We start from the raw sequence: 23,440 nt of genomic DNA, 5'->3' as shown, positions 1-23,440 counted from the left end.
GCTGGGATTAAAGTCGTGTGCCACCAACACCCGGTGATATTTCATACTTTTAAAGACAGCAAACTTTGGCAACAAGGCACCAGCTAGCTCATGGGTAAAGATCAGCAGCAATAGGACAGTAGTTGCTTTTTTAGATGAGGGGAGAGCATTCCCATTTGCCCAGTACCACCAATCCCAGACAACTGCATGTAACTGTTATCTACTTGGTTTCTGTAGGTAATGAGCAGTCATTGAACTATTTTAGTCAGTGGTGATCTGCATATATGTCAGTGATCCTGTGAATTATGATACAGCTGGAAATTTCCTGTCACCTAGTGATTTCTGTTTAGATACACAAATGCAATTGTATGGTAATTATCTACAGTATTAAGTAGAATAACAGGTTGTACAACTTTGTAGGAGTGATAGACTACGCCACGCAACCTGGGAATGTGTAGATATGTAGTACACCAAACTGTAGGTTTGTGTAAATTCACTCTGCCACATTTATACAGTAACAAATTGTCCAGTGGCACACTTTTCAGAAGCTGTTACCACCATCAAGCAGTGTAAGACTGTAACTGCCCTCTGGGGTGCAAAGGGAGCTAACAAGAATGATACTGGGTTAGACAGACTCAAAACAGTTTTTAACCCCAAATGACTTCAATTTGCCTCATGAGTATAGAACCATTTTCTGAGAAGTTGGTCTTTACACATTTCTTCTTGCTTATTTTGATAAAAATAGATTAAAATGTATACGCTAAAAAACAGCAGTATACCTGGCATATATCTTGGAAAATGAATGAAAAGTATCTATCCCTAAGGCTAGGATTTTCTTGTTCAACATATGCATTTGTTCATTTGTCATTTAGTTATTAAGGGAGGGCCCTGGAGCTCCAGTGTGAATAAAGTGTGTGATTTTATGGGGGTTTATTTTGATAGTGGAAATAGGAAGTACATACACATATGACTTAAGATAGTTGCAAGGGTGACGACTAACATGAAGTTGATGGAGGATATCTGTGAACTTTGAAATACTGAGTCTTGAATGACCTAGAGAAAGCAGCCATCGACTGCCTGTAGCTAGCTGCTCATCTAGGATGAGACCCTAAATGAAATTTCTCCCATCCATTTGCATGGCAACTGGTGCTGTCATTATGTAGATCTTGTTTAGGTAATATATTATAGAGATTTCATGGGTATAGTTTCCTTGACATGTGTACAAGTCTCTATACAGCAGCAGGCATCCTGGTCCTCTGGCTATTATGGTCTTTCCACCCCCTCTTCCAAGATTTCCCTGAGTCTTAAATGTGTTGGTTATATTACAGATGTGTCAATTGGGCACTTTATTCTCAGAATTTTGAATAGTTGTAGATCTTTGTAGTAGCCTCCATGTAATTAGAAGCTTATCTAATTGAGGGCTGAGAGCCACACTTCTATGTTGGTATACGGATAAGTATCTAGACTATGTAAGAAATTATATTCTTTTAAGAAAATGGCAGTAGCAGGTTCTTTTCTAGGAACTATGACCTCTCCAGCAATAGTTAATTGGCTAAGTTTATAGTTCTGGATATGAATTCCCTTTTATTGAGCAGGACTTAAATCTAATTTGACAATGTTGGTTATCCCCAAGATAGAAGTGCCATTAATGCACCATTGGGGATATCTTTGTGGGAAGGACATTTTTGTGGTTCATAGGCTTTATATCTTGGTAGAATTAACCACTGGTTGCTTTTCTCCCTTGGCAGCTTACATAGCACCTTCCAATACTATGCAAGCCAGCCCTCAGGGAGGAGGATTCAGTCAGTATCAGCTCAATTCCTTCAAGTCCTGTGTCTGAGTGTCTTGTGTCTTCAGCAATGTAGTCTGACCTTCAAGTTCTGGGAAGAAACCCAAGACAACACCAGTCACCTTTATTGTTGGGGGTGTCTCTTGAACTCCCCTAACTAACAGCTTGAAGGGAGGTTTCCCATGACTGACATTTGAGTTTCGTTAGCCTGTGACTTTGAGGGAGAGTACCTCTTATTGCTTTATGATCCGTGGGTGAATGGTCTGACTAAGAGTCTCAGTTGGTTGCAGAATAGCTAGCAGTACCACTCTGGGAGTACTGGGACTACTCTCCTCTGCTTTGGAGAATAAAGTAGGTCTTAGGTAATCTTTGATCAGTGGCCTTGCTTTCTAATATCTCAGCCATCCTAGTAATTTTCTCACTGTTATATCATAAGAGTATGAACTATGAAATGAATCCTTTTGCACTACTTTATTGGTCACAAATGGCCATTTCGCTTATAGTTGTTTATCTTTCTGTGGTCTCAGCAGCCACCGAGGTTCAGTAAGTGTTTCTGAGCCAGCTGCTGGCTTCCTCCCATTTTCCTTTACTTCCGGTACACCAGCAGCTGTTTTAAGTATTCTTACTTCTTTTCTTCCTGACCCAACATTTTATTCTCTTCTGTCTCTAGTCTTTTTTAGCTTAGTTTCAAGTTCCTCCATTCATTTGACTGTCTATATACTCTTAGTTTTTGTCGCTGTCTTTGTCTCTGTCTCTGTCTGTCTCCTCTCCCTCTCTCCAGGGTCTCATATAGTTCAGGCAGACTAGCTTCAAAATTACTATGTATCTGAGGCCAGTTTTGAACTCCTGCTCTTCCTGCCTCTACCTCCCAAATAATTTCATTTTGTTTTTCTATATTTGTCTTTTAATTCTTTTAATTTTTTCTCTGTACCATTCTCTGTTGCTTGCTATTTTCACATAAAATCCACATTAGACAAATTTATTATATGGACCTGTTTATAACCATTCAATGTGTTGATTGCTTAAAACCAGTCTGGATATCATCCTGAATGGTTAATCTTGCCAAAAAGAAATGCCAACATTCTTTTTTGCCTTGGATCATTGGTATTTCCATTGATGATTTCTGTTAAAAACAAAATCTTACAAACAACTGGTTTTAATTGGGTGAAAACTGAGTAAGGGCTGTAATTAAGTATGATACAATAGTTTTCAGTAAAAATCCAAACTACAGAGAGTAGAAAATCATATGTGCAGAAAATAATGTGACATGAAAATATACATGAAGAATAAAACAAGGCATGAAGTGCTTTTGCAAGGCCCTTCCTTTTCTATATATTCAGAGCTGGTGCTCAGAAACTCCCATCAAATACTGGCTCAGGGAGCACTGTCCTTTGAAAATGAGCCCACCTTCTTTTCTTTCTACATACCATGATGAAAAGATCAAAGTCAAAATAGTTGCTCAAGTTAACTATAAGACAAATAAACAAAACCAACTGTACCAAACAAAAGACATAACTGTTATTCTAAAGACATTTTTATCTCTCAAGGTATTTTGTTGCCTTTTGCCCCCTTTCTGTTTTTTGTCTCCTTGCTTGTTCTTTATTCATGCAAACTACCTCAGCGTTTCTGGTGTGCAATGGGAAGTAAACCCTCTATCTTAATACATCTAATCATTTGGTGTCACTGCTCGATTTGGGTATTGCTTGGTCTGACTAGAACATGAGCCATTTGGTTAGAAAAGCTGTCTCATTTGGAAAGAGCAGCTGGGCAGAGAGAAACTAAGCTGTTTTTCTTTGTCTGCCTGCCATCCAAGTCTTTGCAGTCATTGCCAGTAATTCGCAGGGAGAAGCGTAGGGTTTGTTTGGCTGTCAGTGAGCATGAGGGAGTGGATCAATTCACACCAGTCTATTCTTTATATGATGGACTCAGTTACCAAAAGCTGGTGGTGAGCTCAGGTGCTGATACTTCAGTATGCAGCCCTGGATGTCGGAGGAAGGGAAGCCTTGTAAATATCGGGAAAGGCATATGCTGGTCTGTTAGACAAGGCTCATATTTTTTGTTGTATCTGTGGCATTAAGAGTCCCTGAGGACCACCATTCACTGAAGCAGAATTTGTCATGAGGTTAGTTCCATCATCCAACATGGGTAAAATACAAAGGAGTAAGAATTTGTCTCAGTAATTGTCTTGAGATAACCTTGGATTTCTAGCACTGATGTGGGATATAATAGAAGGATAACAGAAATAACAAATTGATGGAATGAATCCTCACCTAAGAGGGGTTACTGAGGGAAAACAGATGCTCTGGAGAATGGAGAAAGATACATGAGCCCCAGAGATGGCTCTGAAACACAGAGAGGTGTTGCATATGTACTGTTTAAGTTTTGCTATGTGCTAACACACACACACACACACACACACACACACACACACACACACACACACACACACACACACACTCCCATAGTTATTGCAGAAATCAATGACACAATTGCTGGGTAAACAATCTAGTGGTTTGAGGATTATGACTTTTCCTAGAGAAAGTGAATTAGAATACTACTGTAGGAAGAAATTGCCCTTTTCTCTGTCTTCATAATTTGACTAATGAGTGACTTTAAATGTATGGTACCATTTAATACTTCCAAACAAATGTCTGAAGCAACACACTTTTACCAACTCCATTTTCTGAATGAAGAAATGGAGCAACAGAATGTTATTGAAATAACTCACCCAAGGTTATAGCTGGAAGATGGCAAAGCCAGGTTCAAAGCCAGATGCCAGTCAGTGTGTTTACTCTACTGCTCAGGTCATGTCTGATATGGGTACAAATAGAAAATATAAAGCTAGCTACCTTCCCTTGAATCTGTTATTTATATATAGACCTATATTTGAAAGGGAATAGTGAACCGTTGATCAATTCCTAAGAAACTGATCAGACACTGGGAAAACCACTCCTGACACAGAACTTTGAAAGACACAAGCATGACTGCAATGTAAGGCCATTTTTAGGCAGATAGAAATCCAGCAAGGGAATATATAAAATGATCACTGAGAGCAATTCTTGTACTAGATCCAAAGTAATCATGTTTTGCAGGTTTGAAAACAGACTCTGCCAACTACATGAACCTATTCAAGTCTTTTCATTTCTCTGAGCTTCATTTTTTCTTGTCTGTCAACCAAGGATGATGACTGTCCACCCATCATGAGGTGGCTATGGGGATGAAAGGAGATGATGTTGCATAAGATGGTCCTTTGATATAATTCTCACAGGATACCATTCTAGCTCTTGTCATCATTAAGACCACCATGATCTCACTTAATTCCCTTCAATTCTTACCACATTACTTATGAGCTGCCAGGCTAGCTCACTTCACACTGTGACCTACACAGCAGGCTTTGTGAGCATTTTTACTTTACAAGTGAGGGCACCGAGGAGGTGCCTAACCATAGCATGTCTGTCCTGGAGTCAACTTTAGAGCCAATGTCCCAAGCCTCACAGCTGCTATAAGCCACCTTTCAAACCTCAGACTGCTAGAAATGGCCAGAAATGGAATTCAGACTAGTATTTTCCCACTCTAAGTCTAGACTGCATTTTTTGGTATAATTTGGGACTGATGAGAGTTAAAGAATTGAGAGCAAAATTCCACTTACCAATCAGAGAGGCACTAAGCCTGCAGGCCAGTACATACAGATCTTCTGGCCTGCTCAGACTCCTCTGGAAAAGAAGTTGCAGAACAAAAATCAATGAATTAAGCATGAGAAAAAAGTGAGACAATGAACAATATTAACCGAATAACATAAAAACAAATCAAAGCAAATATATGTATAGGGGCAGGTTATCAAATTGAATCCTAAGACTCACTTAAATGACAAAACAGACCAGCAACAAAATATTGAATTGCATTTATTTGACATTATGTGTTGTTTTTCTGATGATTTTTAGATATGAACATTTACTAAATCCTACTTATCTTACCAAGAAACAAAATAATTTAGCATTTGGCTTACTTGATTTTATTTATCATTTAAATCTATTTTTAGTGATATATGAAAATGTTATACATTAATAGGGTACTGTATAATATTCTTATGCAAATATCCATTGGGTAATGCTTAAATCAGGTTAAACCTATTGCTCTTCAAATAATTATCATTTCTTCATGGTGAAAAAGTTCAAATTTCTGCCATTCTGGTTTTTGAACTGTCTTCTGCATTACTGTATATAACTGCCCTGTTGGGCAATACTATATTAAAACTTGCTTCTATTTTAATGGTATGGCATCCACCTTGCCCCATCATCTGGCACATTATCCCCAGTATCTGGCAGTCACATCTCAAGTTCTGCAAGGGCACCATTTTTTTCTTCATAGAGGATTTACTAAGCACTTCATACACATTCTTTCTTTGAATATTCAAAGTCCAGGCATTCAGCAAGTCTTTATTAAGAGCCTACTGTGTTCCAGGCACTCTTGTTTTGAGGTAGAGATTTATCAGTGAACAAGACAAAGTTGGCACTCTGGTGACATTTATCCTATGAAACTACAAGAAAAGCTTAAAAATCAAACAAAGGAAATAGAACAAATGTTACAAAACTTTGTGGTTTGGCAAGCTGGCCTCTAAGGATGAAGTCAAGGGCAGAAGCCGAGTGGTAGTAGAGAACAGACTTGGAAGAATCTCAAGCCGGCTTCTTAGACATGGAAGGTTGATTTTAGAAGAAAAGAAGGGCATCCAAACCAAAATTCCCTGTGGCTATTTGTAAACAGGAGGGATCAGATGTCAAGGAGAAAACTGGAAGCAGAGATTCAGGAATGAGCATCCTGAAGGAGAGAGATAGTTGAAGCAATGGCATTTCTAACCTGAATGAGTCAAAGTATGAGAGAAAGACCAAGGGGCAGAGGACTGATGCTGGAGAAACAAAGTGTGCTGTAGTGATAGATGATGCTCAGGAAATGGACTGAGCAAGCACAAGCAGGCTGAGCTAGGACACTGGCTAGCCTGGGCTATAGGGCTGACTCTAGAATAACATCGTACAATTATGCTGACACAAGACTATGGGAACAGGAGCTTAATCAGGGAAATACCTAGTGAAATGCTGAAACACAACCACTCTCATATGCAGCTCTTAATTTTCAAAATACGACCAGACACTCAGAAAAGACTTTGTTGTCTATTTTAAAAATGAGCAAAAGAAACCTGGGTCTTCCACTTTGAAAGCTGCAGGTCCACATCCATCTTCATAAAAAGATTTATTTTTGCTGTCATTCAGGAGGGAAAATGTTTCCTTGGTATGGAGGTTTGAAGCAGAGGAGAAAATGGATTGCACTCAGTCACAAAGTTGTATCTGCATTAGGAAAATATCAGTTTGGCAGGAGAGATGCAATAACTTGTCAAGCAGATTAATCTCAGCACAGAAAGTCCTAACCAAGCAGCGGGAACTTTCATCCATCTCCCAGATAGACAGGTTGGCTATGGGAGTGAAAAGATGCTGGCAATCTGTAAGTGCTTAATATGTGGAAACCATGATGTACTCAGAGAATGTGTGTGATTAGATTTGTTCAATATTGTCCCATTCCCATTCTTTGAATGTAGCAGAATGATCTGAAAGAAAGCAAAAGAAAATCAAAGCTCGTTTAGAGACTACACACTTAGTGATTTTCTTATAATTGAAAAATGTTTTTTCATACAATATATTTTGATCATGATTTTCCCTCCTCCAGTGCCTCCCAGACCCTCCTCACCTCCATCCCCACCAACTCTATCTTCTTTCTCTCTAAAACAAACAACAAACATGAACCAAAAAGAAAAAAGAAAAAAAGAAATGCACACACAACTACAGAAAAAATCCCCACAAAACCCACAAAAGTATAAATCAAAACAAACCAAGCAAAATGCCATTAAGACAAAAAATGCCAGAACAAAACAAAATAAGACACAAATTATATAAAAATACCACTGAGTTCAATTGGTGTTGGCTGACTACTCAGGTATTCGGCCTGCCTTGAAGCACGGTTAATATACTCAGTAAGAGTCCACTGAGGAAAAATGAGTTTTCTTTAGCCAGTGGGTATCTACTGCAGACAGCATCTTGGTTATGTGAGCTCTTGTCCACTCACCCTTCTCAATGCTGAGACTCTGTGTGGCTTGAACCTGTGCAGGCCCTTTGCATACTGCCACTGTCTCTGTGAGTTCAACGTGAGTCAGTTCTGTTGTGTCTGGAAGACACTGTCTCCTTGGAGTCATTCATCCCCTTTGGCTCTTAAAATCTTTCTGCTCTCCTTTCCATCAGACATCTAAGACTTGAGGGAAGTAGCTTTGATGAGGACACCCACTAGGAATGAGAGGTCCAAAGTCTCTCACTCTCTGCTCATTGTCTCTGTATTGTTCCCATCCATCACAATAGGAAGCTTCTCTGATGATGTCCAAGTAAGGCATTGATCTATGGATATAACAGAATGCCACTAGAAATCATTTGATGGCTATATTCCTTTAGCAGAATAATAGCATTAGGGTTTCCCCTAAGCCATTGACCTACCTTGTCTCGGGTTCTTATCTACATTAGCAGTGTCAGGTATAGGCAGCATATTGTTTGTCTCCCTGTGTAGCTATGGCTGGCCTGGAACTAACTATGTAGATCAGGCTAGCCTCAAGCTGCCAAAACTCTGCCAGTCTCTGCCTTCCAAGCACTGGGATAAAGGACTTGTACTACCACACCCTGGAACTACATTGACATTCCTTTAAGCCTTCTCTAATAGGTATGCATGGCTAGAAAACACAGAAATTGTCTTTCTCTTTCCTCCTAAGTATAGGCATTATATTTTCAAAATAGAAGGAAATAGCAGGAAGAAAATTCCCAACAACCCACCAGTGAGCTCAACCTCCACCCCTAACCTTTAAATGATATCCCAGATTGGGACATCCCAATAATGTTTTGAAATTATGTTCTCACTAGTGAAGCCTTCAGGAAATGTGTTTGTGGATACACCCCCAAAAAGCTATGTTTGAAATCCTGTGTGTTTGCCTTTAATGACTAGGACTGGGTATAAAGGGAGAGAGCTCCAGGACACTGGGAAGTTAGGTTTTGGTGAGGCTCAGGTCTATCACTTCGTGGTTAGTATCAAGGTCTGGGAACCCCCATGACATTTAACGGAGTGCTTTGGGGATGGTAAGTAGTCACAAAACAGAGCCAGCACATAGGCACAAAGCATGCTGCTGTGTTTTTCTCAGCTTTGAGAACTGGTAACTCACCATAGAGAAGTCAAATGGCTGAACCAAAGAGACCAATTTATATTGCAAAACATGCTAACGCTGATTAGAAGCTAACCGTAGCCCAATTCCTAGTCATGGGTGAGTTGGGAAACTTAAATTGCAATCTCTAGCATTGACACATTATAATATATGCTGTTTCTGGTTCACTGTGGAAAGTTGATGTCATTTGAGTAGTGAATACTCTGGGGCAGTTCATAGAAACAAGACGTGTGCTGCCTGCAATTCATGTCAACTGCCACCACTTTATCACTTTGTAATATCTCTCCTTTCAAAATCTCAGACGAGTTCAGCACACCATCTGCTCTTTGTCTGAGTCCCTCCTGCGCTTCCCTTAATCTTGAAGAATGTCTCTTGAAATGTATACAGAACTCTTTAAAACGTTTGCCACACACTTTGAGAAGCATCTGGTTGGAAAGCAGTCCTGCTTTCTGTATTTGTTCCCAGTTGTCCACTGTGTGCCATGCTTCTTGTGAATCTAGTTTTGTTAACTTTGGGGTAAATGCACTTTTTTTCTTTTTTTCTTTTTTTAAATAGCAAGACTAACAAGCTAAAGTGAATTGCTCAGGGTTGTATAATGAATGACTCAGACTCAGGAAGACTTGATTAATTTACCTGCTGTCTAAGCTGAACAAGGGTTACCTGGAAGTGAGTGAGTGTTTCTTTTGCTTGATGGCTTCAAGACAGACCTTGTCCCTTTAAGAAATCTTGGATACCTTGCATATTTGTTCAAACAACTACTCAGGTTTCAGCGGCCATTTCATGATAGCTATAATTCACACAGCTCTCCTTCAGCAAACAAGGCAGCAACCTGTCAGCAAGACAGATCTCCCAAGGAGCTGGCAACTGAGAGTTGTAAAGATCTGACTCTTAGAGGGGACAGAACTGTCAGTCCAATGAGCTACGGAAGATTATTTGTTGCCGGCTACTTTTTATTACTCTCATTTTCTTCCCTATTTAAATAGTATACATTCTAAAATATTGGAAATTCCAAGAAATGGCTATCTTGTACCATGTTCAAAAATAATGGTTAACACTTCTGTGGTGCTTATGTGGAATAAGCATTACAGCTTTACCAATATTGGCTCTTTCAACTCAAGTGATGACTGCAATGAGATACAGACTATCATTGTCCTTAATACAGAGAGAACAAAATGGAGGCTTTTGGTACTTGCTTGAAGTCTCTTGATTGATTAGTAGTGAAGCTGACACTGCCCATGGTCATAGTTAACAGCTACACTGTCTGCACTTCCTGACCTATATCCACACCTGCATTGCCTTCCTTTCACAGCGTGTTCATCAGACTGGTAAAAGACACAAGATTAGAGTATGTTTGATGACTGACTTTAAGTTTTGTTTACTTAATCATGAAACTTCTTTATGCTATTTACAAAGTCTGTGAAGGCATCATTACGATAAAGACATTTTAATTCAGTGAAACTGCTAAGGTACTCTATATTACCTTGTTGTGTCTTCTTTCTGCTCCTACCAGAAAGCAGAAATGATTCAGAAGAAAAAGCTGGAGTGTCAAGTCAGTGTGCAGTGCAGTAACAGTGTTGGCCTCTTTAATCTCGATTTTCCTTTCTGAAAAGTGAATCTATCTCACTCCCATGCCTGATTGAAACTTACTGGTTTTAAATATCTTTTAATTGAAATAGAATTATATCACTTCCTTCCTCTTCCCCTCTCTCCAGTCACTTCCAGATAACCTTGGTTCAACTCCTCCCATGCCACCCCCACTTTCAAGTTGATAGCCTCTTTTTCTTTGATTATTATTGTTACATACATGTAAATTTTATATATGTATGTATGTACATATGTATATACACAAATACAAATATAACCTGCTGAGTCCATTATTGCTTGTGTATACGGTTTCAAGGCTGACCACTCTGCATTGGACAACCAATAAGGGGGCTCATTCTTGGAAGAGGCTAATCTTCTCCCACAGCCATTAGTTGCCTTTAATTCTTTATCTAGGCTCTTCCCGCCGACCGATCCACAACTAGGTGAGTGACCCCCCCGCTCTTACCCAACTCCCATCCAAAGCATAATTCACCCAGATCTCCCGAGCTTGTGCCTGCATGGAGTAGACATGCCCAGGAAGAAAGGAGCTCCCTGAATCTGGGAACAGGCCACTCTACATTCCCTTTCCGCCGACCAATCCACAACGAGGTGAGTGATCCACTGCTCTTAACCAACTCCCTTCCAAAGCCCCATCCACCCCATCTCCCCAGGCCTGCTCCTACTTGGGGTAGACCTGCCCAGGCAGTGAGGAACTCCCTGAGCCTGGAAACACCCCACTCTTCCTTCCTGTCCCCCACACACACCTGACCCCTATGGAGGCCTAACTCCTTCAGAGTGAGGAGACTACCAGGAGAGGCAAGACCATCCAGAGCTGTGCACATTGAATTCCTGGCCCACACACACCACTGGGTAACAAGAGGAATTAGAGAGACCCCTCCTGCACTCACTGGAAAAAGATATGGGAAGAAGACAGAATAAGAACTCACTCAACAACAGAAAGACCAATATGACACCACCAGAATCTAGGGACTCCACTCCAGCAAGATCTGAAAAGCCCAACACAGTGCATGAAGAAGAGATGGACCTCAAAAATTATCTCAGCAAGATGATAGAGACCTTAAAAGAGGAAACAAGAAAATCCCTTAAAGAAATAGAAGAAAAAGCAAGCAAAAAATTTCATGAAATGGAGGAAAAGACAAACCAAAAAATTCAAGAAATAAACAAATCTCTTAAAGAATCTAAAGAAACCCAAGAAAAAACAACCAAACAAGTGAAGGAAGCTCTTGAAACAGTTCAAAGCATGAAAGCTGAAATAGACACAATAAAGAAAACACAGAATGAGGTGATGCTGGAAATGGAAAGACTGGATAAATGATCAGGAACTAAAGATGTGAGTATAACTAATAGAATTCAAGAGACAGAAGAGAGAATCTCAGCTATTGAAGACTCGCTAGAGGATATACATTCATCAACCAAAGAAAACCTCAAGTCCAACAAATCCCTAACACAAAATATCCAGGAAATATGGGACACCATGAAAAGACCAAACCTAAGAATAATAGGTATAGAAGAAGGTGAAGAAACACTGCTCAAAGGTACAGAAAACATATTCAACAAAATCATAGAAGAAAACTTCCCCAACCTACAGAAGGATATGCCTATGAAAGTACAAGAAGCTTACAGGACACCAAACAGACTGGACCACAAAAAGAAGTCCCCCGACACATAATAATCAAAACACCAAATCTACAGAATAAAGATAAAATATTAAGAGCAGCAAAGGAAAAAGGCTAAGTAACATATAAAGGCAAACCAATTAGAATCACACCCAACTTCTCAATGGAAACTCTGAAAGCCAGAAGGTCTTGGATAGATACCCTACAAGCACTAAGGGAGCATGGATGTCAACCCAGATTATTGTACCCAGCAAAACTTTCAATCATTATAGATGGAGAAAACAAGATATTCCATGACAAAAACAGATTTAAACAATACATATCCACAAATACAGCACTACAGAAGGTTCTGAAAGGAAAACTCCAACCCAACGAACATAACTAGAAAACAAACAAGAACCAATGAACAATGGATATTAATATCCCTAAATGTCAATGGTCTTAACTTACCCATAAAAAGATATAGGCTAACAGAATGGATACGAAGACAGAATCCATCCTTCTGCTCTTTACAAGAAACACACCTCAACTTCAAAGACAGGCGATAACTCAGAGTAAAAGGATGGGAAAAGATTTTCCAATCAAATGGGCTCAAGAAACAAGCTGGTGTAGCAATCCTAATATCTAACAAATTAGACTTTAAACTAAAATCAATCAAAAGAGATGAAGAAGGGCATTTCATACTCATCACAGGAAAAGTCCATCAAGATGAAGTCTCAATCCTGAACATCTATGCCCCAAATACGAAGGCACCCACATTTGTAAAAGAAACATTACTAAAGCTCAAACCACACACACTTATAGTAGGAGACTTCAACACCCCCCTTATGCCACCAGACAGGACCACCAGACAGAAACTTAACAAAGAAACAAAGGATCTGAAAGAAGTTATGACCCAACTGGGGTTAACGGATATCTATAGAGCATTCCATCCAAACTCAAAAGAATTCTTCCCAGCACCACATGACACCTTCTCTAAAATTGACCACATAGTAGGCAGCAAAGCAAACCTCCATAGTTACAAAAGAATTGAAATAACCCCCTGTATCTTATCAGATCACCATGCATTAAAGCTAGAATTCAACAGCAATACGAATGGCAGAAAACCTACATATTTTTGGAAAATGAATAACACCCAATTGCACCATTCCTGGGTTGAGGAAGAAATAAAAAAAAAGAAAATAAAGACTTCCGAGAATTTAATGAGAATGCAGATACAACATACCCAAACTTATGGGACACTCTGAAAGCAGTTCTAAGAGGAAAGTTCATAGCACTAAGTGCCCACATGAAGAAACTGGAGAAAAGTCACATTAGAGAATTGACAGAACAACTGAAAGCATTAGAGCAAAAAGAAGCAAACTCACCAAGGAGGAGTAGACACCAGGAAATAATCAACCTGAGAGCTGAAATCAATAAAGTAGAAAGTAGGAAAACAGTACAAAGAATCAATGAAACAAAGAGTTGGTTCTTTGAGAAGATCAACAAAATAGACAAACCTCTAGCCAAACTAACCAAAAGGCAGAGAGACAGCATGCTAATTAACAAAATCAGAAACAAAAAGAGGGATATAACAACGGACACTGAGGAAATCGAGAGAATCTTCAGGTCATACTTTGAAAACCTGTACTCCACAAAATTTGAAAATCTAAAGAATATGGACAGTTTTCTGGATAAATATCACTTACCAAAATTAAACTAAGATCAGATAAACAGTTTAAATTGACCCATAACCCCTAATGAAATAGAAGCAGTCACCAAAAGCCTCCCAACCAAAAAAAGCCCAGGGCCATATGGCTTCACTGCAGAATTCTACCAGAAATTCAAACAAGAGCTGATACCAGTACTCCTCAAACTGTTCCGCACAATAGAAGCAGATGGGATATTGCCAAACTCTTTCTACGAGGCTACAATCACTTTGATACCCAAGCCACACAAAGATATGACCAAGAAAGAGAACTACAGACTGAAATCCCTCATGAACATTGATGTTAAAATACTCAATAAAATATTGGTGAACCGAATCCAAGAACATATTAGAAAAATCATCCACCACGATCAAGTAGGCTTCATTGCAGGGATGCAAGGATGGTTCAACATACAAAAATCCATCAATGTAATCCACCATATAAACAAACTGAAAAAGAAAAACCACATGATCATCTCACTAGATGCTGAAAAAGCCATTGACAAAATCCAACATCCCTTCATGATAAAGATCTTGGAGAGAACAGGAATAACAGGAACATAGCTAAACATGATAAATGCAATATACACCAAACCAATAGCCAACATCAAACTAAATGGAGAGAAACTCAAAGCGTTTCCTCTAAAATCAGGAAAAGACAAGGCTGTCCACTCTCTCCATATTGTACTTGAAGTTCTAGCTAGAGCAATAAGACAAGAAAAGGAGATCAAAGGGATACAAATTGGAAAGGAAGAAGTCGAACTTTCACTATTTGCAGATGACATGATAGTCTACATTAGTGACCCAAAAAACTCTACCAGGAAACTCCTACGACTGATAAACACCTTCAGCAAGGTAGCAGGATACAAAATTAACTCAAAAAAATATGTAGCCCTACTGAATACAGATGATAAACCCAATGAGAAAGAAATCATGGAAACATCACCTTTCACAATATCCACAAGCAACATAACACTATACATAACATAACGCTAGTTTTGGTAACACTAACCAAAAAAGTGAAAGACCTGTACAATAAGAACTTTGAGACTTTAAAGAAAGAAATTAAAGAAGATACCAGAAAATGGAAAGATCTCCCATGCTCTTGGATAGGTAGAATTAACATAGTAAAAATGGCAATCCTACCAAAAGCAATCTACAGATTCAACACAATCCCCATCAAAATCCCAACACAGTTTTTCACAGACATTGAAAGAACAATACTCAACTTTATATGGAAAAATAAAAAACCCAGGATAGCCAAAACAACTCTTTACAATAAAAAATCTTCTGGAGGCATCACCATTCTGACTTCAAGCTCTACTATAGAGCCATAGTTCTGAAAACAGCTTGGTATTGACACAAAAATAGACAGATAGACCAATGGAATCAAATTGAAGACCCAGATATTAACCCACACACCTACAAACATCTTATTTTTGACAAAGGTGCTAAATCTATACAATGGAAAAAAGATAGCATCTTCAGCAAATGGTGCTGGCACAATTGGATTCAGACATGCAGAAGATTGCAGATAGATCCATACCTGTCACCATGCACAAAACTTAAGTGCAAATAGATCAAAAATCTGTCCATAAATCCAGACACACTGAATCTTCTAGAAGAGAAAGTGGGAATTACCCTTGAACAAATTGGCACAGGAGACCGATTCCTGAACATCACACCAGTAGCACAGACACTGAGGTCTGCAATTAATAAGTGGGACCTCCTGAAACTAAGAAGCTTCTGTAAGGCAAAGGACACAGTCAGTAAGACAAAATGACCACCCACAGAATGGGAAAAGATCTTCACTGACCCCACATCTGACAGAGGGCAGATTTCCAAAATATACAAGGAGCTCAAGAAGCTAGCCACCAAAACACCAAACAATGAAATTAAAAAGTGGGGTTCAGAACTAAACAGAGAATTTTCAACAGAGGAATCTGTAATGCCTGAAAGACACTTAAGAAACTGCTCAAAATCCTTGGCCATCAGAGAAATGCAACTCAAAACAACTCTGAGATACCACCTCACACCTTTCAGAATGGCTAAAATCAAAAATACCAATGGCAATCTATGCTGGAGAGGATGTGGAGAAGAAGGAACACTCCTCCATTGCTGGTGGGAGTGTGAACTTGTAAGACCACTCTGGAAATCAGTATGGCGGTTGCTCAGAAAAATGGGAATCAATCTACCTCAAGATCCAGCCATTCCTCTCCTGGGTATATACCCAAATAGTACATGTTAATACAACAAGGACATATGTTCAACCATGTTCATAGCAGCATTGTTTGTAATAGCCAGAACCTGGAAGCAACCTAGATGCCCCTCAACTGAAGAATGGATAGAGAAAATGTGGTACATTTATACAATGGAGTACTACTCAGCAGAAAAAAGCAATGGAATCTTGAAATTCGCAGGCAAATGGATGGAACTAGAAGAAACAAACCATCCTGAATGAGGTAACCCAGTCACAAAAAGACAAACGTGGTATGTACTCATATATGAATTTTAGACATAGAGCAAAGGTTTATCAGCCTATAATCCTCTTCACCAAAGAAACTAGGAAACATGAAGGACTCTAAGGGATAAATAGATCCCATGAATGGGAGCGGCATGAACTCCTGAGCTAATTGGGAGCATGAGGATAGGGGAGAGGGTGCTGCCACAATAAGAGCAGGAGAAGAGGAGTAGAGGAGAGGAAATGGAGGAACAGAAATATCGAGTAGGGGGAAGAATAGAGGAGAGAGAGCAGGATGAGAGATACCATATTAGAGGGAGTCACTATAGGTCCGAGAAGAGATCTGGAACCAGGGAGATTTCCAGAGATCTACAAGGATGACACGATCTGACAATCCAGGCAATGGAGGAGAGGATAACCTAAAAGCCCTTCCCCTAAAATGAGATTGATGACTACTCTTTATGCCATCCTAGAGCCCTCATCCAGTGGCTGATGGAAGCAGAGACAGACATCCACAGAAATACACTGAGCTGAAATCTGGAATTTAGTTGAAGAGAGGGAGGAATGAATAGCGAAGGGGTCTGTACCAGGTTGGAGAAACCCACAGAAACCATTGGCCTGAACAAGGGAGAGCACATGGACCCCAGATGCTATCTGGGAGGCCAGTACAAGACTGATCCAGATCCCTGAACATGGATGCCAATAAGGAGGCCTCTGCACTCCAGGGAGCCTCTGGTGGTGGATTAGTATTTTTCCCTGGTGCAAGAAGGGACTTTGAGAGCCCATCCCACGTGAAGGGTTACACTCTGGCCCTGGACACATGGGGAAGGGCTTAGGACCAGCATAGGAAGATTTGGTGGACTTTGCAAAGCCCCAGTTGAGGGCCCTACCCTGCCTGGGGAGTCGTGGGTGGATAGGGTGGTGGTAGGTTGGCGGTGGGGTAGGAGGGATGGGGGTGAGGGGAGGGCGAGGGAGAAGGGACTTACATGTGAAATAAGCTTGTTCCCTAACTTGAATTAATAAAAAAAAATTCTTTATCTAGGGTGGGACCCCCTCAAGATTTTCACCTCCCACATTAAAATATCTATCGATATAGCCATTGTCTTGGTCTGGTTTATGCATCCATTTCTAGGAGATACTATTTCATAACAGGCCTCCTGATCGTCTGGCTCTCATAACCTCTCTTTTCCTCCGTGCTCCCTGAGTAATACATGTAGGAGTTGCGACATCGATGTATGTGTAGAGCCTGGGCTTTTCTGTGATGTTGCAAAAAGAGGCTTTGATGAGGATTAGTAGTTATACTTATCTGTGGGTGTAAAGATAAGATTTAGGATGTAGTAAGGGGTTATGCTGGTCTAGCAAAATGGTGGTAGTAGATTCTTTTCTAAAATCAATCACCTCACTACCCTTGGGAAGCTGGCTAAGTGTCTAGTACCAGCATGATTTCCTTCCTGTTGGATAAGTCTAAGGTTCACTCAGAGAGCTATTGGTTGCCAATGACATGTGAGTGCTACTTATTGTACCTTGATCCATATCTTGTCATGCTGGTACTTCTCATGGTTCATAGTTTTCCCAGCTAGGTAGGACAGTTTAGCTGATTCCCTCCCTTGTCAGCTTGCATAGTATTTTCTGGAATCATGGAAACTAGACAGCAGAAAAGAGGCTTTATGGTCAGATTCAGCTTGAGCCATCTGCATCCTATGCTCTAAGTGTGTGTCAGCATCTTCAGCAATAGCAGCCCACTCTCCCCCAACCCCTGAAGAGTAACTTAGGGTACAACTATAATCTATATTATTTTTGCGTCACTTGGACTATCCTAACCAAAGTTTCTTGTGCCTTATATGGACACACACATAATCCTTAAAGAAAATTAAGTTGTTTTGGCAGACAATGCTTGCCACAAGAACTATAAATTTATTACCACAGTTCTTCCTAAAATTGATTGCAGATATCAAAATCACATTGACACATTTTATAGGGGAACCAATTCTTCAGTGTCTGCCACTGGAAATATCAGTACTAGCTCAATACATACTGACATTTTTGTTGTCTATTTTTTTTTCTTTCTTAATTCTGGGCTTGACATTTAGATTGGGAATCTCAGAGAGGCTGAATGGTACATCCAACTGTGACAAAATACCTGCACGGTCACTATGTTCCGAAGATACCTCTGAGAATGTGTGAAGAGAGAGCCTGCATTTTGAGGAGATATCCTTGAACTTTGCCAACTGCTCTGACTTCATGGTGCCCTGCCTCAGAGAAGGTGCCACAAAAAATTTTACACTAGAAGTCTAGATAAAATATCTTTGGATTTTCTGTGCGTACCCCTCCAGATTAGATACTACTGCCAACGGGTTAATTGACACAAAGATCCCTCCCATGAGGTGTGAGAGTCGGCGATAGAAATCCCATCTGTTTCTGGAAGCATTTTATGGATTTGGCAATATGATGTGTTGGCTTGACAATTGCTGAAAAATCCCTTTTAGCATGATACAGGTATAATTTTTAATAGTATCCAGATTTCTTTTCCTCACCATCTGATTTTAAATTAGAAACCAGTCCAACCCTATGTCTCAGATACAAAATTTGTTCTGAATGTAAGTAAGTACTTCATAGCATCTCCTGACCAAAAGGATGTGCCTTGTAGTTGCTAGTGGAGAAACAGAATGGTATATGAATTGGAATAGTACACCGAAATTGTTCTTTAATGTTTCTTTTTAAATTATTATTTTCTTTGTACGGGTGTTTGAGCTGCATGCATATTTGTGCACACATGTGTAGAATGCCCATGGAAGCAATCACAGGTATTACATCCTTTGGATCTGGAGTTACAGCTGGTTATGTGCCACCATGAGGGTGCTGGGAATCAAACCTGCATCCTCTACAAGGGCAACAAGTACTCTTAACCACTGAACCATCTATCTAGCAACTCCTCCCATAGTACTTCTTAAGTACAATTCCTCAGTTTCAAGGATTATCTAAAGAACACCTTCAGTGTATCCTAGGATATGAGACAATCACTAGACTTGTGTGAACAGTATATACATGTGTTAGTTTTTATGTCACTCACAAATACCTAAGATGAAGGAAGGATTTCTTTTAGTCCATGCATGTTTCAGTCTCTGCTTCTCTGGCTCTATTGCGTTAGGCTGTGGCGAGATAGAGTCATGTCCAAGAGCACATTGACAAACACAGCAGCTCTCCTCAGGGCCACCAGGGACAAAGAGAGAGGGTCTAGGAAATGAAAGACCCTTCATGGGCATGCCTGTGGTGACTTACTTCCTCCATGTATGCCCCGCCTCCTAATGTTTCCATAATCTCCCAAAATAGCACTGCCAGCTGGGACAAAGCATTCAACACATGAGCATGTGGGGGACATTTTATATTCAAACCACAACAGAATTCACATACCGTGATTAACTTTTCTACAGGTAAATCCAGGTTTTAGAAACAGAAGAAGCAAAGACAAATCTTACTGGTGAAAACCAGGATGTCAACCTGAGGGAGGTAGGAAGTTAGAAAAAGAAATGACTCCATGTGGTGACATCATTATGGAAGGCAAGGGCCTGCTGACCTTTCCCTCTGGCTCTCTAGTTCTTATGTGGGAATTTCTTCAGGTCTGTCTACACAAGGTAAGATTTTAGACCATAAACCTTAGTTCTGATGACTTCCTTAAGATCTGTTTTTAATCTAACTTTCCTTTAGCTCCATATACCAAGAAGTTTTGTTCCTTTGGCCCATACTAACTACCTGCTGCACTTACCCAAGTTGACCCATACTTTCACTTGCAGGAGAAGAAAGATAGAACAACAGCATCATGTGTCAGTTTTCATTCTTATCTGACATAAACCAATAGCAATGTTGTGCTGGAGATCAAGTGCCTGTTCTGTGAGGATGTGGCATTAAAGTCTGCACATATTCTGTCAGCAGGAGGCCAGATGTCTTAGGCTACCCTCCACACTTCCAGAGGTGGTGTTATGGTTCATGCTTTAGGTCTCAAGATAGCATGAGTTCTGTCTCCAGAACAGGATGATGATCTCATGAACCTTAGGTCGACCTGTAGGCCAGGTGAGCAAACCTGTAGTGTCTATTTACTTGAAGAATGTTGATTCTTCCTTCCTCTTCCAATGGAGAAGTCCCATTGAACAGTGGTCCCATTGTGCTCATCATCCTTCCTTCTGACCTTTTTGAATTCCTCCCTTTCTGGTAGGTAGTGATTTGATCATTCAACTTCCAGAATTCCATATTGCTATACTTACCTGATTGAGAAGAGAAAACCAGTGTTAACTCTGTTAAGACTACTGGAATTGTGGCAGAGTCAACATCTCACATGGTAACCTGCTTTTGTGTTTGCCTGATATGTTGGGATAAAGTCTATTCCATTAGCTGTCCTTTTGAATTTTCCCAGATTGCTAAGAGTCAGATAAAAAAGCTCCCTGTACACCTATGTTTCCATTTAGACAACTTTCCCCTGGCTCTGTTCCCCATCAACTCCTTCATATCTCTCATTAACCATCTCTCATCTTCATGTACTTTAAATTTTTCTTTTATTCCCTACTTTCTAGTTCTTCAAAATGGTAGCTTGATTTCAGACTGCTTCTCTTTGAGGTGATATTTGGGTAAATGCCTTCACCCTAAAGTCTCAGAGCCATGTTACTGTAACTGTGGCTTTGGCTTAACTTGCATCTTTAGGCACAGTGTTCTTTCGATAGCTAACTAGCAAGAAAAGTGTTGACAGTCCTATGGCAGCTTCCTAACTCCAGGTCACAGTAATAATCTGTGCCCAGGCACTGATTTTATGTGATAAGTTGCATCTGGTTCAAATATTGAACTTATGGGTGGTTGTAGGGGGAAATACTGGCCAATCCTGCTTGGGGGCTGGCACAGCTGATGCTAACCACACACACTTGGGTGTGGTTAGAGTGGCATAGCAAGGCTTTAAATATGAGGGTCACACACATGTGGCTCTCTCTGTTACCTCTCCCAACTGGTTGTACAGGACTGGCTCCATGGAGTGAGTACTTCCTAATAAACAATGTTTTTCAAACTAGCTCTGACTCCGTTGTGATCCACATTAATTGCGTTTCTGAATAGGTGGTAGGTGTTGCTACATATTTATGTCCCAGTAAACTGGCAGACACACACTGTCAATTGACCAGCTTTTGAATGAATAAACACACCCCAAGAACACTTCTTATGCACATATGGATCCTTGAATCTTCATTATATTTAAAGTTCCATTATTAATGCAGAAAGGATGGTAAATTGAAATTTCAACTGATCTACATACACCTAGCACTAAAATGTCTATGAGCAGACCTCCAGAGGGGGCATCACAATTGTGTGAAAACTATGTCTGGGCATTAATTTATACAGTTGCAACCAAGTGATGACATACAGGTTAGTGCCATTGCCAGAGATTTTATTATTTCCATAAATCCCAGAGATTTATTTGTTCATTTCCTGAAGGAAGAGGGCCTGCCATTCCATAGAGGGCCACATGCCAAGAGGAACATCAATTTATTCACAAGGCAGAAACAGGTATGAGGGAGAAAGCCTAGGCATAACACCTTTTGTTTTTTTCTGGAAAGTTTAAGAAAGGTCAGAAAGCTTAGGCTCATAAGTGCTCCTCATAATGCCAGTGAGCTTCACAGTGAGTGTCGTGTGTTGTCTTTCACGTAGCCCTGGATGACTTAGAGGAGGCCAAATACTTGGTGTATGGAAGTTTGATAAGGGGATAGGTGGGTTGTCAGCTGTGGATTAGTGAATTTCCATTGAATGTTGTAGAAGTGCTGCCAAATAAGCCATTTGCTGTCTTGACAAGTAGCTAGCCTTCCTCTTCAGGCAGAAATGCCCCCCAAGTTGTTAAAACATTACAAGAAGCAGTGCATTAGCAAGACATTACAAAGAGTTGCTGACTTTTTCATGATTTTTTTGTGATCCCTCTGCCAAATCAGAGATTGAAAAAAAGAGGTAGAATGTATTTAGAAAGGAAATGTACAACAGAATGAGAACTCCCTCAAGCCTGTTCACAGTCTGTCCTTTGAGGACAGTGAGTACAGACTACAAATTCTCTACGAGTATGTTCTCTGCATATCAAGCTGGTACCTGATTCACGTTTGAGAAGTGAGCCATCAAGAAGGACCATAAATAATAGAAATCAAAAGCCTTCCCTACCCCCAAAAGACAAAACAATGACAAAAGAAAACCAAAACTCCAGACAGTTAACATGGCTGAAAAACACTGAGTAGAAGAGCTTCAAGCATCTACCAGTCATTGGGAGCCTGCAAATATTTAAGAAATTAACTTAAGAGATTGATTACTTACTGAGATAAGACCTTTATTGTTCCCTTAAATCTTCTTTACTTACTGCATCTTAAAAATTTCAAAAACAAAGTAAAACAAAACCCTCAAAGGCTAACAAGCTCAGCAGGGTAAACAATGAGGGAAGAAACCACTTCTCTCAATTCTACTGTAAATCAGATTTCGTCCCTGGTGAAGGTTAGGGCATTGATAGCAGAGGGTCTGAGGCAGATCTGGGCTTCATACTGATTCTGTTGTTTCTGTGTTATTTTGTAAAAATAAGTTTTCTCTTTAAACCTAGTGTCAGGTTTAGAAGGCACTCAGAATGATTTCTTGTTCCAATTACCAACTTAAAGTCATGTAGGTTCTATTCACAAAAGAAAGGCTTGGTAGAATCAGGCTGGCTGGAAAAAAAGTCAAAGGATTTAGGAATGGAGGAAATTCTGATTTAAAATGTGGGAAGAAAATAATATGGCATTCACATCATATGGAAAGTTCAATTTTCTGCATCCATACGGACAAAACAGAAACAATAAAAAATATTTCAGTGTTATATCATGATTTGTACCCTTGTAATCTTTTAATCTTATAATTACATATATGTTTTCTTATTTGGCTCTTGTGAGTGTGTTTGGAATTTGGAAAAACTAATATAACTCTGTGTTTTATTGCTGAGTTACAGATAAAAATAACAAGGGAAAAATACTGGGTCTATAGCTCAGTGGTAGAGCATTTGTCTGGCATGTACAAGGCCCTG

The 23,440-nt window shown here is 39.9% G+C and overlaps 1 long non-coding RNA gene across 17 annotated transcripts in view; it reads left to right on the top strand.

Annotated features, from left to right (window-relative positions):
• LOC103161306 overlaps positions 1-23,440 on the top strand; it is a 144,247-nt gene that overhangs the window by 104,748 nt on the left and 16,059 nt on the right. For 3 of the 17 annotated variants that reach the window (XR_004772399.1, XR_004772398.1, XR_003479718.2), the window contains one exon: positions 18,471-23,226. The exons of 1 other annotated variant lie outside the window; for it this stretch is intronic. This is a non-coding gene — a long non-coding RNA (uncharacterized LOC103161306). Of the gene's footprint in view, positions 1-11,009; positions 11,159-18,470; positions 23,241-23,440 lie in introns of those variants that run through there. 13 more of the 17 variants (XR_004772405.1, XR_004772402.1, XR_003479711.2 and 10 more) reach the window with 10 other exon arrangements.

Source organism: Cricetulus griseus (assembly GCF_003668045.3).
Source record: "Cricetulus griseus strain 17A/GY chromosome 1 unlocalized genomic scaffold, alternate assembly CriGri-PICRH-1.0 chr1_1, whole genome shotgun sequence".
Classification (NCBI taxonomy): Eukaryota; Metazoa; Chordata; class Mammalia; order Rodentia; family Cricetidae; genus Cricetulus; species Cricetulus griseus.
The sequence above is the reverse complement of the archived record's forward strand: the minus strand, read 5'-3'. Positions and strand labels throughout refer to the sequence as shown.